At 40.3% G+C, this 14,990-nt stretch overlaps 1 protein-coding gene across 2 annotated transcripts in view; it reads left to right on the forward strand.

Annotated features, from left to right (window-relative positions):
- The first annotated feature begins 13,968 nt into the window (after positions 1-13,968).
- The window catches only part of CHRM2 (cholinergic receptor, muscarinic 2), a 133,156-nt gene continuing 132,134 nt past the window's right edge, over positions 13,969-14,990 (forward strand). The window contains exon 1 of one of the 2 annotated variants that reach the window (XM_012642766.1): positions 13,969-14,146. The gene's annotated coding sequence lies outside the window, so the exon portion shown is untranslated. The remainder of the gene's footprint in view (positions 14,147-14,990) is intronic. The other variant, XM_012642765.1, reaches the window with a different exon arrangement.

The raw sequence follows: 14,990 nt of genomic DNA on the forward strand, positions 1-14,990 counted from the left end.
CTAAAATTCATATGTTCAAGTCCTAAGCCCTAGTACATCAGAATCTGATCTTTGCTGGAGACAGGATCTTTACCAAGTTAAAATGAGGTCATTAGGGTGGGACCTAATCCAATAAGACTGGTGTCCTTATACAAAGGGCAAATGGCAAATCTGAAGACAAACTCTCACACAGGGAGAACACCACGTGAACATCAGGACAGCTATCTATAAGCCAAAGAGAGAGGCCTGGAACAGATCCTTCTTTCACAGCCCTCAGAAGGAGCTAATCCTGCCAACATCTTGATTTTGGACTTCTGACCTCCACAGCTGAGACAATGTATTTCTATTGTTTAAGACACCCAGTTTGTTGTACTTTGTTATAACAGCCCTAGTAAACTAATACACTAAGTTTAAATATGCTCCCAGCTAATGTCTAAAGGCAGGAAAGTCTATTAGCTAAGGAATGCAATAATTAATCCATGTTTATATATTATCTAGCTCACATGGATATGAGAGGTATGGAAAAGTTTAATTTTAAAGATTACTAAAGTTTATCCCCTCAAGTACTGTCCTGTTTCTCATTAAAGAAATTAATATTTAATGTACATGAGCTTTTCTGCCTTCCTAAGGAATGCACTTGGCATAATTCAACCTCAGGATTAATCAAGATGATGCTAAATGTTTTGCCAACTTGTATATAGCAGATACTTGAAGGGATACGAGGGTGAGAATGGGGGTGCACTTCTGGTTATGGTCCCAGAGAGCTCTGCTTCCTAAGTTGTTGGGATGATTTTTTGTTATTATCGTTTTTTCCTTTTTTTCTTACTCTTGCCAGGATTTTCATCATCCAGTCTCCTTGATGTCTGTATTCCTGCTTCCAACAGTTCTTTAATCCTTGTAATTGGATGCAGTTAATTGTCTATTGGTTGAGAAACCAGATAACAGAGTCTGTAGAAGTCCTATATAAAATAAGAAAAAAAAATTGGATCTGTGTAAGAGTCTGAGGAATTCTCCCACAAAACATTTTTATGGTCTGTTTTAACATGTATTTTTGAAGTTCAGGAGATGTCTGTTTGCTTGTTTGTTTTTCTGGGTTTATAGATATGTTCCAAATGCTGCATTTGCTGGAAGTCTGTCTTCCGACTAAGTAGGCCATTGCTTTATTTTAGTCCTAAAACGTAAACTCAGCTTGTCTCATGTTCTTGCAGGTACGTTAATCACCCACTGCATGTCTCTGAGGGCATTGCTGGTTTGAGGTGATCTGTTGGTAGAATGAGTCTCTGATTTATAAACACGCAATTTTGGGACAAATTGTGGAGAAAAGAACAGTAGCTACGTTTGGAGAATAGAACTGTTCTTTGTTCCCTAATTCAGATAATCTGGGAGGTTAATTGATGAAGCCAATTCCCTCACGAAGAACTTGTGCCCTGGGGTGCAACCTCTTTAAAAATTTATCCCTGGACTATGGTGGGCAGAAGCCAATTTCCTGACATTTGTCCCGATGCAGCTCTAGTTGCAGCCCCGCACCTGCTCCCTCCTCTCTCCTTGCTCTGCTGGTCTTTCAGTTATCTCCCCAGCTCCCTGCTCTTGTTTCCACTCTTCCGTGCTCTCTCCCTGGGCAGTCTCAGCCTTGCCCAGGGCTTCAATTACCACCTAGGAGCAAATGACTCACAGGTTATATATCTGGCTTAGACTTTTATTTTGAGTTCTAGCTCTGTATTTTGAACTCTCTATTTGTCACTCCTTCTTATTTGTCTCAAAAATCCTTCAAATTCAATCATGTCCAACATGAAACCTCCTCTGAGAGCTTTGTTCTCTTCCACTGTTCTCTGTGTCCGTGAAGGGCATCACCACCATCTCAGATTGCAGGGTGTCATCCTCAAAATATCTCTCTTCCTCCATCCACATCCAGTCTTCACCAAATTTCATAAGGTTCACTTCATCAAAAACTTTGGAATTCACCACTTTATTCCATGTCGACCATTATGCCCTCAGTCAACCTTGCCATCCTCTGTCAATTGAGCTTAGGCAATGGCCATATTGATCTATCCATTGCTTTTGCCTTCCTCCAATCCATTTTCCCCACTGTGGTCAGAACGCTTTTATGAGACACATTTGATTATAGTTATCCTTTTCCACTCGCACTTAACCCCTCTGATGGCTTCCCCCTACTTTCATTAAAAAGGCAGCATCCCTAAACGTGGTAGAGCGTCCTGCATGGCTTCCCTCCTTCCAGCCAGCCTGAACCATTTCTTTACATGAAAGCATCCTCAAATCTCCTTACTCCACCCATCTGTGTCTTTTTTTAGTTTCTTCTACTTTCCATGCTCTCCTTCCACTGTTCACGTGATCAATTCCATCTCATTTTCCTGATCTTAACTCCAGCTTCAATTCCTCACGTGACCTCCCTGGCAGATTCAAATCCCCCTAACATGTACTCCCAGAGCAACATGACTTTATTCCATTACATTTATTATAGTTGTGATTTTCTCTTAAATTTGTATGATTATTTGCTTAATTTTTATCCTCCACTATACTGACTGTAAGTTCTATCTTTGTTTATCATTTTATCCCAAGTGTTTTGTTTAGAATCAAGAATGTTATAGTTACTTAATAAATATTTTTTGAATATATAAATAAAAATGAGATTTCAGTGATTCAGAGGCTACATGGGCTCCCAAGCATTGTCCCTCCCATCTCCCCCGCAACCCCCAAGTTACAAAGAAAATTGTTGAAAGAACTTCAGTTACATTGCAGAGGTCCCCGACCTTTTTGGCACCAGGGATCAATTTCATGGAAAACAACTTTTCCACAGATGAGGGGAGAAGGAGGTGTGCTCTGGGGGTTGGGCACTGCAGAGTTAGAGTATAAAGATAGTGGCAAAAATATGACTACACCTGAGTAGAATGATTGTATAAGTAAGAATTAAGTTAGGTACTTAACTGTATGTCTAGGGTTGGGTTTATAAGATTTCAGATACTATTTCCAATATCTACCATGTTTTTTTCAAAATAAATATTAGTATGTGAAGATATTGAAATTATTAGGCAAAAGGGGCAATAAAAACACTGACAATGTCCAGAGCTATGGTCTATGTCTAAATTTGGTATAGAGCTGTGCAGAACTTTCTTGGAGTCTGTATTATGCTCATCTCGAAGTTTTACATCATCTCTTTTTCTGTGTGAAATGTTCTTCCCCTAGAACTTAACGTCATTCACTTATTATCATTATTTAGGTCTCTGCTGCAATTTCAAATCCTAAGCATCATTCCTTCCATGACTATGTTTATCAGTAAGAACAGAATAAATTATTCTGTGGAGGGAAAATCAAATACTGTGTCACAGAATAACAAAATTTTACGTCACATTTCCACTCTATTTCCATGGTGGTCAGCAGGAATCATTCAGGGACCCAGACTGTGGAGCTGCTGCCATCTTAAATATTGTCATTGCTATACTATAGATAAAGGAGAGCCTGGGTGGCTCTCACTCTTGCAATTAAATGCTCAACTTTGGGGCCCATCAATGCCACACACACCTCACAAGTAGAACTAATCGCATGGCTCTATCCCACCAGAACTGCCATCTTATCTTTTACTTGCAATGAGGGAGAACTGTAACTATCTGGCAAACAGCATAATATCTAATCTAGAATAGTCTCTTTACTTGCTTTTGCATTTTATAGTAATTATTATTATTTGATATCATTATATCATTTGTATTTTTTGTTGTTTACTGCATGCCTCCCCTGATAAGGGGCCCAAGAAAGCAAGACTATGTCTTAGTCAGCTTTTATCTCTAGCGTGTAGAACCACATATGGCATATGGTAGGCAGGAAATAAATATTGTTTACTAAATGAATGAATTAATAATGAATGTATGGTGGCTTATTTTAGCCAATACCTTCTTCTACCCAAGTCTTCTAGCTGTGAGCTCAGTTTGCCTTTATTCTGAGTCAAAATCATTGCTGGACTGCAAAAATGAACTGCAGCCAAGGGCTGTATGATTAAAGGCAGAGATTGAGACTAGCATAGGAGGAGACACAAAAAAAGCAATGTAGACATGCAGGATTCATAGAAGCTGCATGTGGAATGCAGCATTGGGTCAGAGATCATCTAACGTTTTGGCTCAAACTGGCTTTGGCAAAGTTCAGATAAGGGGACTTGACGGTGGAGCAAATAGAGGCTACTTTGTATTTTTTCCTCAGGTGACCATCAGCTCAATCACTCCCAAATCTACTCTGAGATCCTGGCAGAGGGTTAACTACACAGCATAACTGATCATCTGGGCCTATCCTGATAAATCTATGAAAGAATGTGCCCTGTCCTCTCTCCAAGGTACTGACTCAAAACTGGAAATAGTGACTGAACTGTCCCAAGTGCTGAATGTTTAGTATCAATAAACTGCTTCCTCAAAACTTTTGCCTTCCTCTTGCTTCCACCCTCAGATTGTTATTGTAGCCACTATACTTGACTGAGACTTTTGGGCACAACATCTGGCACAATTATGTGATTAGTAACATAAAGCACCCACCTGGAAATTTGGATAAACTACATTGTTGTCAAGCATACAGTTCCTAAATCATTTCCTATGAGTGAAAACTTGGAATATTAGCTTCCTATGGCTGTGTTAACAAATTACTATAAGCTTGTTTTTATAAAACAATGAAAACTTTTTATCTTTTAGTTCAGTGGTTTGAAAGTCCCACAGGGATCTCACTGGGCTAAAATCAAAGTGTCAGTAGGGCTGTGTTGCTTCTACAGGATCTGGGACAAAACCTGTTTTCCTATATTTTCTATCCTCTGGAGGCTGCCGGCATCCCTTGATGCATGGTTCCTTCAATCTGCAAAGCCACTGATGGCCAGTCCAGTTCTTCTCATACCACTTTAATACTGAGTCTTCTGCCTTGTTCACCACTTTTAGGGTCACTTCTGGTTACACTGCGCTCCGCTGAGTAATGTAGGATAATTTCTCTATCTTAAGGTCAGCTCATTAGCAGCCCTTGTCCCATTTTCCATCTAAATTCCATTTTTTCCATGTATGGTAACATAGTCAGTCACAAATTCCAGAGATTAGAAGGTAGATATCTGGGTGATGGGGGCGATTATTTTGCCTACCAAACTTAGTAAATGTAAACATTGAAAGTTATAAAATGATTATAAAATCAGTCAAAGGAACATGAACTATATCTGGTTCCCAAAAATAAATATACTTTATCATAATACATCTTGTTGTATTAAAATATTTCAAATCATATGTAATCACTTAGGATAGACTCATTTTTTTTTACAGATAAATAAAGGCATGATGAGTTAAATTACTTATCCAAGGCCATATAATATAGAAAAATTGAGATGAGATTACGATCCAAGGAACTTTCTACTGGAACTCACTGTTGCATTCCATTTAGGAAGACAGGTTATTTTGTAAAAAAAAAAAAAAAATTAGAAAACACATCTATCAATTGGTTAACATCTTTTTTTAAAATTCCCAAATCATAAATTTATTTTAATAGCGTAAATTATAGAATAAATTCACTCTTTGATATTGGCCAAATGAACATTCTCATAAGTATGTGATGCATGGGGGTATTTTGATGTTCCAGGTGACCTCATTACAGAAGGTGATGTTCCCATATGTGGCTAAGTGCATATTCACCCAGTTCATACCATTGTAATAGTGCAGTTCTGTGGACAAAGTGCATTCTTTCTGTGGGAAGCAGAAATTCATCATTTGTTGATCTCACTACACAGAAGTGTGCACATAAATAGACAGATGTTTGGGGAGTTCTTTTTAAGTGAGTCAAGATGGTCACTAGTGAGAAAAAAAATATAAACATTCATGAGGATGGAGGCAGACTTAGGAAAAAGTGAATGGAGGCTAGAGATCTACCCCTAAATAACCATTCATCTTAAAATCTACATTGTTTGTAATTGTATTGTGAAGTATTATTATCTATACTAGAGAGCCACTTTTATTCTTCAGGGCTAACTGAAAGCTAAACAAATACCCTGCATATTTATACACAATAACAAAGAAATGCTTTAAAAATGCTGTCTCCCTAGCACCTCTGTAAAACAAGCATAGAATACACTATTTATAGCTTGAATAAAGCATTTAGATCAATTTTTCCAGTTCACTACGGATTCATTTTGAGAGACATTGTGGCATGCTGGTTTTGGGTATTAGAGTCTGACCCTTATCCTTAGTGACTAGACGGCTATATATTTCAATTCTCTCCTTTGCTCCGTCACAACACCCCCTGACTATTTTGAGTAAATTCTTTTAGTCCGTGCCTTCGGGTTTCTAAAGAGGCTCACAGAGAGAACTGTCACCACACAAGGGAGAAAGCAAGCAAAAAGAAAGAAAGAAATAGAAGCTTTTTCAGAACTATTTTTGTTTTCAATACCTATTTTTCTTAAGAACTAAGTAGAATGGGTTTACAAGCCACATTTGAGGAGCTGAGAACTTTCAGCTCAGTATAAGGGTCCTACTGTAGTTTCTAGCAGTGTAGTGAGGGAGCACAAAACAACAACGACTCACTGCCTTTTTCTGACAACTGTTATCTTAGTTTCCCACACTTCCATGGACACGCTTTGGGGTGAGCATAGAAATCACATTCTTCGTTGTCTTTTTTAGATCGTAATTATTGGCTCTATTAGAACATCTAATTTCACTTAGTAAGTGCCTTTTTCACAATTTCTTCCCACATTTCCTCTCTCTACTCTAATCTCTTTCCACCTGATGCCATCATTTTTAGAGTTTATACCTATGTTACTGTCTTCATTAGTCTTTTAATTCAATGCTTTCCTGTTAGTTCATAAGTTACATTCACTAAGGATCGCTCCAGATTAAAAACCAAAATAATAAGAAGATCTGTGCAGAGGAGAGAATACAATAAGAAAATTTACCAACTCTCACATTCCAGGAAAAGTTATCTTCACTAAGCACTCATAGTAAGTAATGCTTTTAATGTGATTGGATGAGTTTAATTATATGTAAAGAATATATTTATGTTAATATGTATATTAGTGTTCTGGCCAAAAACCATGAGCCAAATGTCAAAGACAATTCATAATTTAATGTGAGTTTTAAAAGTCTCCCATGAGAATCATCATCACAATTTTTTAGTGGTATCCCGAGAAATGTTTCCTATAATTGTTCAAGTTTTAGGCAATTAACCACAACAAAATAGAGTTGAAGTTGATTAAACTTAAAACTGACTTGGCCATTGGGAGAAGGGTCCACTATTGCTTACAGCCTTGCTGCATTGGCTATACCCTCATTTCAAAGACAGTAGGATCAGGGTTTAGATCATAAATATTCTCTTATTAATTTAAGAAGAAGGAGTCTAGGTCTAAGCCTACACAGAAGCACTAGTATATTAGTATACAGGTTTGAGGTCAGGATCATCTGGTAAATCTCCAGCCAATCCTTGGGTTGCATAAGAACAGAGTAGCAATTGGGCCTAAAAAAATACTTAAGGACAAAAAGGCTTAGAATGAGTGAACATTTTTGAATCAGATGGTATGAAGAAAAATCTGAGTTTCTTAGAAATTGGGTGGCTTATTCCCCACTTTCACCTTGAAAGGTTGCATCCCTCCCCTTTTCTCATTCTCTCACTTGTCACTGTGGCCAGTGCTGGGGCAAGATGCATAGAAATCTGAGAAAATAGTCACAGAGATGAGCTTAACATTATTCTGCAAGGTGGAGATATAAACTATGGCTCACAACGGTTTTCATTCTTTTAAGGCCATTCCGTGAACAGGGACTGCATTTCAGTTTTTAGTTACATTACCCCCATCCCCAGTTCCATTATATAATTGGAACATGCTGTAATAGCCACAGCCAAGCATTTTCTTCTCAAGAAATTACAGAAATGTCCATGTGCCAGAGACACTCATTGCTATGTAAGTTTGCAGTTAGCTTATTGCTTCCAAAACATAAAAGCCAAAAAACAAAAAAAGTAATAAAAGAAAAGAAAGAGCTAAAGAGAAATTGGAAGATTGGGAAAATATCCTAGAACATAGCACCCTAGACAAAGAGTGTGTAAAGGTGCTCCTGCTTATCCTAAGCTTTTCCATTAATTAATTTTGGAAATTAGACATAATATTCCATTATTTTGGGTTATTTCTGTCCACCCTGGATACTATAAAGCATGGGCTCAATGTTTTGTTGGTAGTCATTAATAGATGTCTTCAGTTTTAGCAATACGTTCCTTGTGTTTGCTTTAAATATTTGAAAGCAGCTGGTGATTGTTTCATCATCCAGAGTATTTCATCCACAACATTTAACTTGTCATAGCTTCCAAATCCCAGGTAGAGTGTAACTCAGCTAGAATCCAGCTCTGGCATCAGCTCCCTGGTGAAGTTTCAAGGTCCTTTCCTGAATCCCCCATGGGTTATGACACCAAAGATTTTATTGAAGGTGTCTAAGAACAATATTTTTGTTTATGTTTGTTCTTTCCAATTGCATCTTTGGCTTATTCAGGGCAGTAATCATTTCTTATTATTTTTGTAGCCCTAATATCTAAGAGAATATTAAATTATCTATAAATATTTGTTGAACCAATCCTGATGCTTCAAATTCAGTCTATGGTAGGCTGCTGAAAAACACTGAATTCTCAGAGATGCAATCTGGCATTCTCAGAACTGCCCTCTGAAATTCACAGCACTTTAGAAGGAAAGCAAAGCAATGGCAGCTTGTTTACCTGAGACTTGCTTAGGAAAGAAATATGTCTAAGGTGCTACCATCGGGTAAGAGAAACTGTCTACTCCATACCCTGGCACCAGGAGCTCCCAAGGTCAGTTCAGAGTGGTTGTTATTGAGGACATTCAATGATTGCCAAAGCATGCCTGTTGGACATCGTTTCGAAATCAGCTCAATTTCTAGAAAAACGTTTGTCAATAAAAGTCTTGTAGGAATGGAACATGTACATTAACTTTGTCTAGGGCCTTGCTTCAGTCCTTTATGTAAGGATTTACAAAACACCACCCATGAGATTTTGTAAATGAGGCCCTTAAGCCCAAGGCCTGGTCACCTTGCTGAGCAAATGAGGAAGAAAGGACAAAATGCTCAGGATTCATCTTATTATGCACAGTAAATCAGGGAATGCTTTAGAGGATGCTTCCTTGGGTGCACTACTAGGAGAAAGAGCCTGCTTTTAAAGTACAAAGATCTATACAGAATGATATTATAGTACCAGTCACACTAAGTTAAGTCTTGCTTAACAAAATGATGCTTTCTACATCACAATTATCTCAGTCACTCTAAAGAAATAGAAGGTAGGTCGAATTTAGTCCAAAAACTATCTTATGTTGTGATGGCTCCCAGGATATGTTTCTTTTGAATGTGTTAGAAATTCCAGCTTTCCCTTGAAGAGTCATCTTAGTGAGCTTAAGGAACTGGTGTGGTACATGATCTGAGAAATTATGTGAATTCCCATGAGTAAATGCAGGTTTCTCTACAGATCAACAATATTTTAAGTATTCCTAGATGACTCTTTCCTGCTCAAAGATTTACTGATTTAAATAATCGGGGGTCTCATGCATATAGAAAAGTCTGATAAGACCTTTTCTTTGAATTTGCTAGAATCTTACCTCTATCTGAGATTCCAGGATATAACTTAGCCTGTAAAAAGGGGAAATTTAAGGTGTTTGTCAAAATATACCCTGAGGTAGATGTTGTTGAAACTTTTCAGTTCACCCTGACTTAGAGATTCACCTCTGAAGCAGCGGTCAGCTTGCCTCCTGGTAGGAGGAACTCACATACACTAAATGCTCCTCTGAGCAAACGTGCGTTCTCGGTGACCTTTTCCTTTTGTATGCTTAAAGCTGATTTATCACCATCGCAGCTGCTTAACATTTTGCAGGGTGGTTCCTCATCATCCCTGTTTTCTCTATTCTTCATAGTCCCTGTTTGAAAACATAGCTCTGTACTTTAAATATTTTAGATGCAGCAGCAGTAAATGTTTTCAGGCTTTGATTAACACTATGACTGCTAAGAGAGAAAGAGTTTAAAACATCTATAATGCCAAATTTCAAGAAAAAGAAAAAGAAAAGGAAAAAAATAGCAAAGCATTGTTTGTCAGAGTGTCACTCAGAATCAGTCAGAATCAGTCCTATTTGTATATGAAAACGTCTATCGCAACGTCCAAAAAAGAGAAGCTTAGGATTTTCTAGGAGAAAAAAAGAGATCGGTTTGTTTACCTAAAGAATAGAAGCTTTTAAATTACTCCCCATGAAGGTCTGTAGGGAAAATAAATAACTCTAAGAAGAATAGTATGTCTATTATGGGGCTATTATTAAGATTTCAAAACAGTAAGGGATACTGAAGAACCCATTTTAAGCAGTGATTGTCATCTAGTGGAGAACCACTTTTAGCCCAGGATTGTTATGTTTCAAACTGAGGTCAAGGAAAAGAAAGGTCCCTTTGGCATCCATCAGATAAATCAGCCCGCCTTCTCCAAACCTCCTGCTGATAAATGATGTGCTTTCCTGGTGCACTTCTTAAACAGTTTGTGTGAGTAGGAGATGTAGGACAAGGCAAGATCTCCTGCTCTTGGCTCATTTTCCCCATATGGGCAAAGCCTTCACCTTCATTTGCTCAGTTCCTTGAAAACAGAAAAATAAAAACAATGTTATGACCGTCATACCTGATGGGAAATCACTGGTGTTGAACTTGTCACCTTCTTAATCCACTTATGATGATAGAGTGCTGATTTGTGCGTCTAATTACTGAAGCCTAATTATTGCTGCACTGAAATCAGTGTGGCATGATAAATCTGCGCCACATTCCCAGGAATGAGACCCACGGTTGCCCTCCTCCTCACGTTAGTGCTGACCTTATTTACAGTGTTAGTCAAAAGCAAGCTTTGTCAAAGATTCAAAGTCATCCCTTACAGGCATCAAGAGCTCTGCAGTACGTGTCTGAAACTAGCATTATGAGATTGTAGGTAATGAAGGTTGGTTTCATAAGTGGAAATTACTAATTTATTAGAGTTCTTTGAGGTGGAAAATAGGAATGTAGATAAAGAAAAACCCACAGATGCATTTTACAAAGTCTTTGTAAAGCACTTTTGAAAATGTTCCACACCAAGAGTCGCTAATATATGTAAATGCTATATTCCTGGGACGGGGCAGTGCTCTTTTATCTCAGAAAGTAAACTGGTTTAAGAGGTGAAAATAAAAAGCCCAGAGTGCACATGATCATTTCTTATATAGAAGGACAAACTAGAAGGAGAAAAGAATGGAGTTCCCTGGGGTCAGAGTTATGATGGATTATATTTAACATGCTAATTGCATGATGTTGATGGGTATTATGGTTTCCATTGGCGAGACTCACTCCTAAATACTCTGTTTCAGTGTGTCACAAGTGTGACAAAGGAGCCTACATTTTTAAATCTTGACTGACAGTCTTATATTTATAGCTGATTTGCTAGATGCCAGGTATTCTTCTGAGAATTTTACATGAAATAACTCTATTATTCCTTATAACAACCCCAGAAGATATTACTATCACTATACTCATTTTACAGATTAAGAAACTGAGGTGAAAAGCAATCAAATAATTTCTCCGAAATCACAGTGAGTGACAGAACTACAGTATATATTAAAAAGTATTTTCTGTGATGACCGAGAAGAAGAAAATGGACATCATTGATAATTCTTTGCTAAAATGCTACTTCAGTTTATAGCTCCTCTCCAAAAGGCTTTAAGTATAGTGACTTATACTGAATGTAAGTACTTCAGTTACATGTAGGCTCTATTTTATTTATGTTTAAGAAAATATTTGTTAGCCTTCACTGGCCATTTACTTTATTACTCTTTTTGGAATGTGTAGTCCTTTTTAGTAAAACAGGGCTTAATGTTCTTAACGATACCAAAGGAAAATAGAACAAATTGCTGGATTTTCCTCCCTATTGCTGGCCAGGGAACTATTCTTCTTCACTTTTTTGCTTTGGGCTGTGTGTGTGTGTGTATGTGTGTGTGTGTGTTCGTGTGTTCAAAAATATTCAAGAAACTTCATGGGTTTATGGAGGCTTAGTAAGTAGACAGAGGGAATGGAGTAAATAAGGAAAGTGTGAATTCATTTTCAAAAGAACAACCAAGGGAAAAGAGATGACAAAATCAGAGTTTAATATAGTGAAATAAATGCTGGGAGAGGCTGAGAACAAGGCTGGGCAGGCTGTTTTGATTGTCTAACAGGGATCTTATAATCTCTCAGTGATGGTGCAATGTGATGTGGAGGCTGAAGGCAGAGACACAGTATCCTAATGCTTTATTTCAGGATGACTTCAATCAAGCAAAATCAAGTTTGTGGCAGGTCCTTCTTGCTAATAGCTATGAGTTAACAAAAAGAGCAGAAACTTTAAGCTCCAGGATTTCCATTTATCAATTAATTTATATCACTATATAATTAATAAGGAACAGTGGCTTTTGCTATTCTGAATTCCCTTTAACACCTAGCAAAGCCCTGGACATCAATATTTGAACTGAATTTAATTGGATATATTAAATTGGCATATCTTTAACTTGCTCTTTGTCTCTGGGACACAAAAAGTGGTGTAGGGTTATTCAATTTAAGGTTTCAACTTCCTTTTTTCATTTGATTCAAGTTGTATGAGAAAAATACAGCCTTTATATATTATCTTCACACACACAAATGCTTTTACTAAAGCAATCTTGTCCTCAGCTATATTTTAGAATTATATAATATCATTCTACCTATATCAAATGGGGTTAGTACCTAAAAAATAATAGGTACAATTCTTGGAAGTAATTTGTCATTAAAATAAAGAAATAAAAATTGAAGACTGGCCCAAACACAAAAAGTTTGCATCCTAATTTTTTTTTCATGAAGATCACAAATTCCCTGAAGCAACATAGAAATTTTGTAGTCTACTGCCCATTATTTGAAGAAAATATGGCCATTGCCCCATGTTTAAAACAGGAAAAAAAAATTACCTCTTCTTCTAATGCATTTGTCAACCTCCCAAAGAAGTAAACAATCTGTGAATAGTTCAGCACGATTATATATTTACAAGCATAGTGGATTTAGTCTAACATTTCCCCACCTGGAAAAACTGGGCTTAAGTATCTCCAGCAACCAAAAAGCAACACTGCGTTCTTCCCAACGTGCCATGTCACCTTTGTAGCAATCATACACTTGCAGGGATGGGACTTGGGGTTGGGGGTGGTTCTGGTGTAGAAATTGCAGATAGAAAGCTGTGCTCTAGGGATGGAGCTGGAGAGGAGCAGAGAAGAGCCTGGAGAGAAGACCGTCATATTTGCTCAGAAGAACCGCCAAATCAGAGAGCAGAAAAGATTTCATTGGAGGAGCACCTTTAACAGCAACTAATCCTGTCATATTGAAAGAAAATTGTAAATGTTCTCTCCAGAAACTGTCCGCCCATTGCAGCTAATCGAACACACAAGACCGAATACAGACACGCTCTTTTGCTATACCAAAGGCACCCTGGAGAAGACCCACTCGAGTGAGCGCTCGCGGGTGCACACACACACACACACACACACACACACTCTCGTGCGCGCCCGCGCTGGGCTGCGGGTTGGCCAGACCCCGGAAATCGCAGATTCCACTAGGAAAGCTCCAGAGGCACCGGAATAGGTGTTGCCCCCAAAACTAATTCCTACTTCCCCAAGCACTTTGGTGAAGAAATGAGTCCAGCCCTGCTCGCCAGTGCATCCAGGTCTGGGTTCTATTTTGATCTCCAGACTCTTCATGAAAGCCAGGTTTGAAAGTCTTGTTTGCTTTTCCTTTGATGGCTCTGTGTGGAGGGCGGGGGCAGCAACAATTTAACTCCAGTCTAAACCAGGATCAGGTCCCAGGCTGGCCAAATGGTGGGACGGGTGCTGGGTGAGCGACTCTGCTTGAGCGCGCTCCAGCCCCGCAGCTCTCGCCCAAAGCCTTTGGGTCCGCTCTCTCCCCGCCTCCCCCGCCCCACCCTTCCAGTGTCGCGGCACCAACTAATCTGTTCCTTTTCTCTTGCAAGATCAAGGGAGAAAGCGAGCCGGCTGCGGGCTTCGGACTCTGAGCGGTGCGCACATTGCGCCCGGGGGCTTCGGCCCTGAACCCGGGAGCCTCGCGTCTGCCAGCCTCCACCAGAGCGCGGGCAGCGGAGGCAACTGCAGCTCGACCGGCGGCAGGTAAGAGCACCGCGCTGCTCGGCTCTCCGCTCGCCGGCGCCAGGAGCTCAGGCAAGGTGGGGTCTCTCCCAATCTCCTGAACCCGGGGTCGGGGCTTGGGCGAACTGGAGAGAGGTCGTCCACCTGTGCACGTTCTCAAACGGAAACTTTGGAGGGCTGAGGGCGGCGATGGCCGTCTGGAAGGAAAGGGCGAATGAGGCACAGTGCAGGGCGGGGGTGCGATTCCGCAGGTCACCGAGTCCAGCGGAATGTGGGGAAGGCAGCCCGGGAACCGCGCTGGGCGGGCATCGCTCCCTCTTCCAGTCCTCCCTCCCGTCCACTGTCACCTACCCCCCTGCAGACCCCCATTGCAGGCGCCGTCACGGAGAAGACAGGAGAGCTTCGCCTCTCCCGCCCCTCAGGCTCCTTCCTCACTGGGGTCTGACCATGTCTTCTGTGAACCTGGGGTGGAGGCCCGACCCGCGCCGGCTCCGCGCCGTCCTCTGGCGCTGAAGGGAGGTTTGGCATTGCGGTCCCTGGACCACGGCCGAGGAGCAGAGAGGGAAAGAACGGGAAAGGGGTCCCAGGACAGAGGGGAGGGAAGCCTTCTGCAACCCCGTCCTATGTCAGCTCTGCGCACGCACGAGGTCGGCCGTCCGCTGTGGCTGGGGGACTGGATCCCAGTCCCAGACTGAAGTGAGGTCCCAGACTGTGCCTGGGCTTCACCGGCAGCCAACTCACGGCGGGTTCTGAGCCACCCGCCGGGCCTCAGGGTCATAAACAGGGGACTGCTCCCCACGCCCCACTGTGTCTCGCTGCCGGCATCTGTGGATCTCGGCAATAGCCACTAACTTGTAGCTCTCGG

This window comes from Propithecus coquereli, unplaced genomic scaffold, assembly GCF_000956105.1.
Source record: "Propithecus coquereli isolate 6110/MARCELLA unplaced genomic scaffold, Pcoq_1.0 Scaffold186, whole genome shotgun sequence".
In the NCBI taxonomy this organism is placed as follows: Eukaryota; Metazoa; Chordata; class Mammalia; order Primates; family Indriidae; genus Propithecus; species Propithecus coquereli.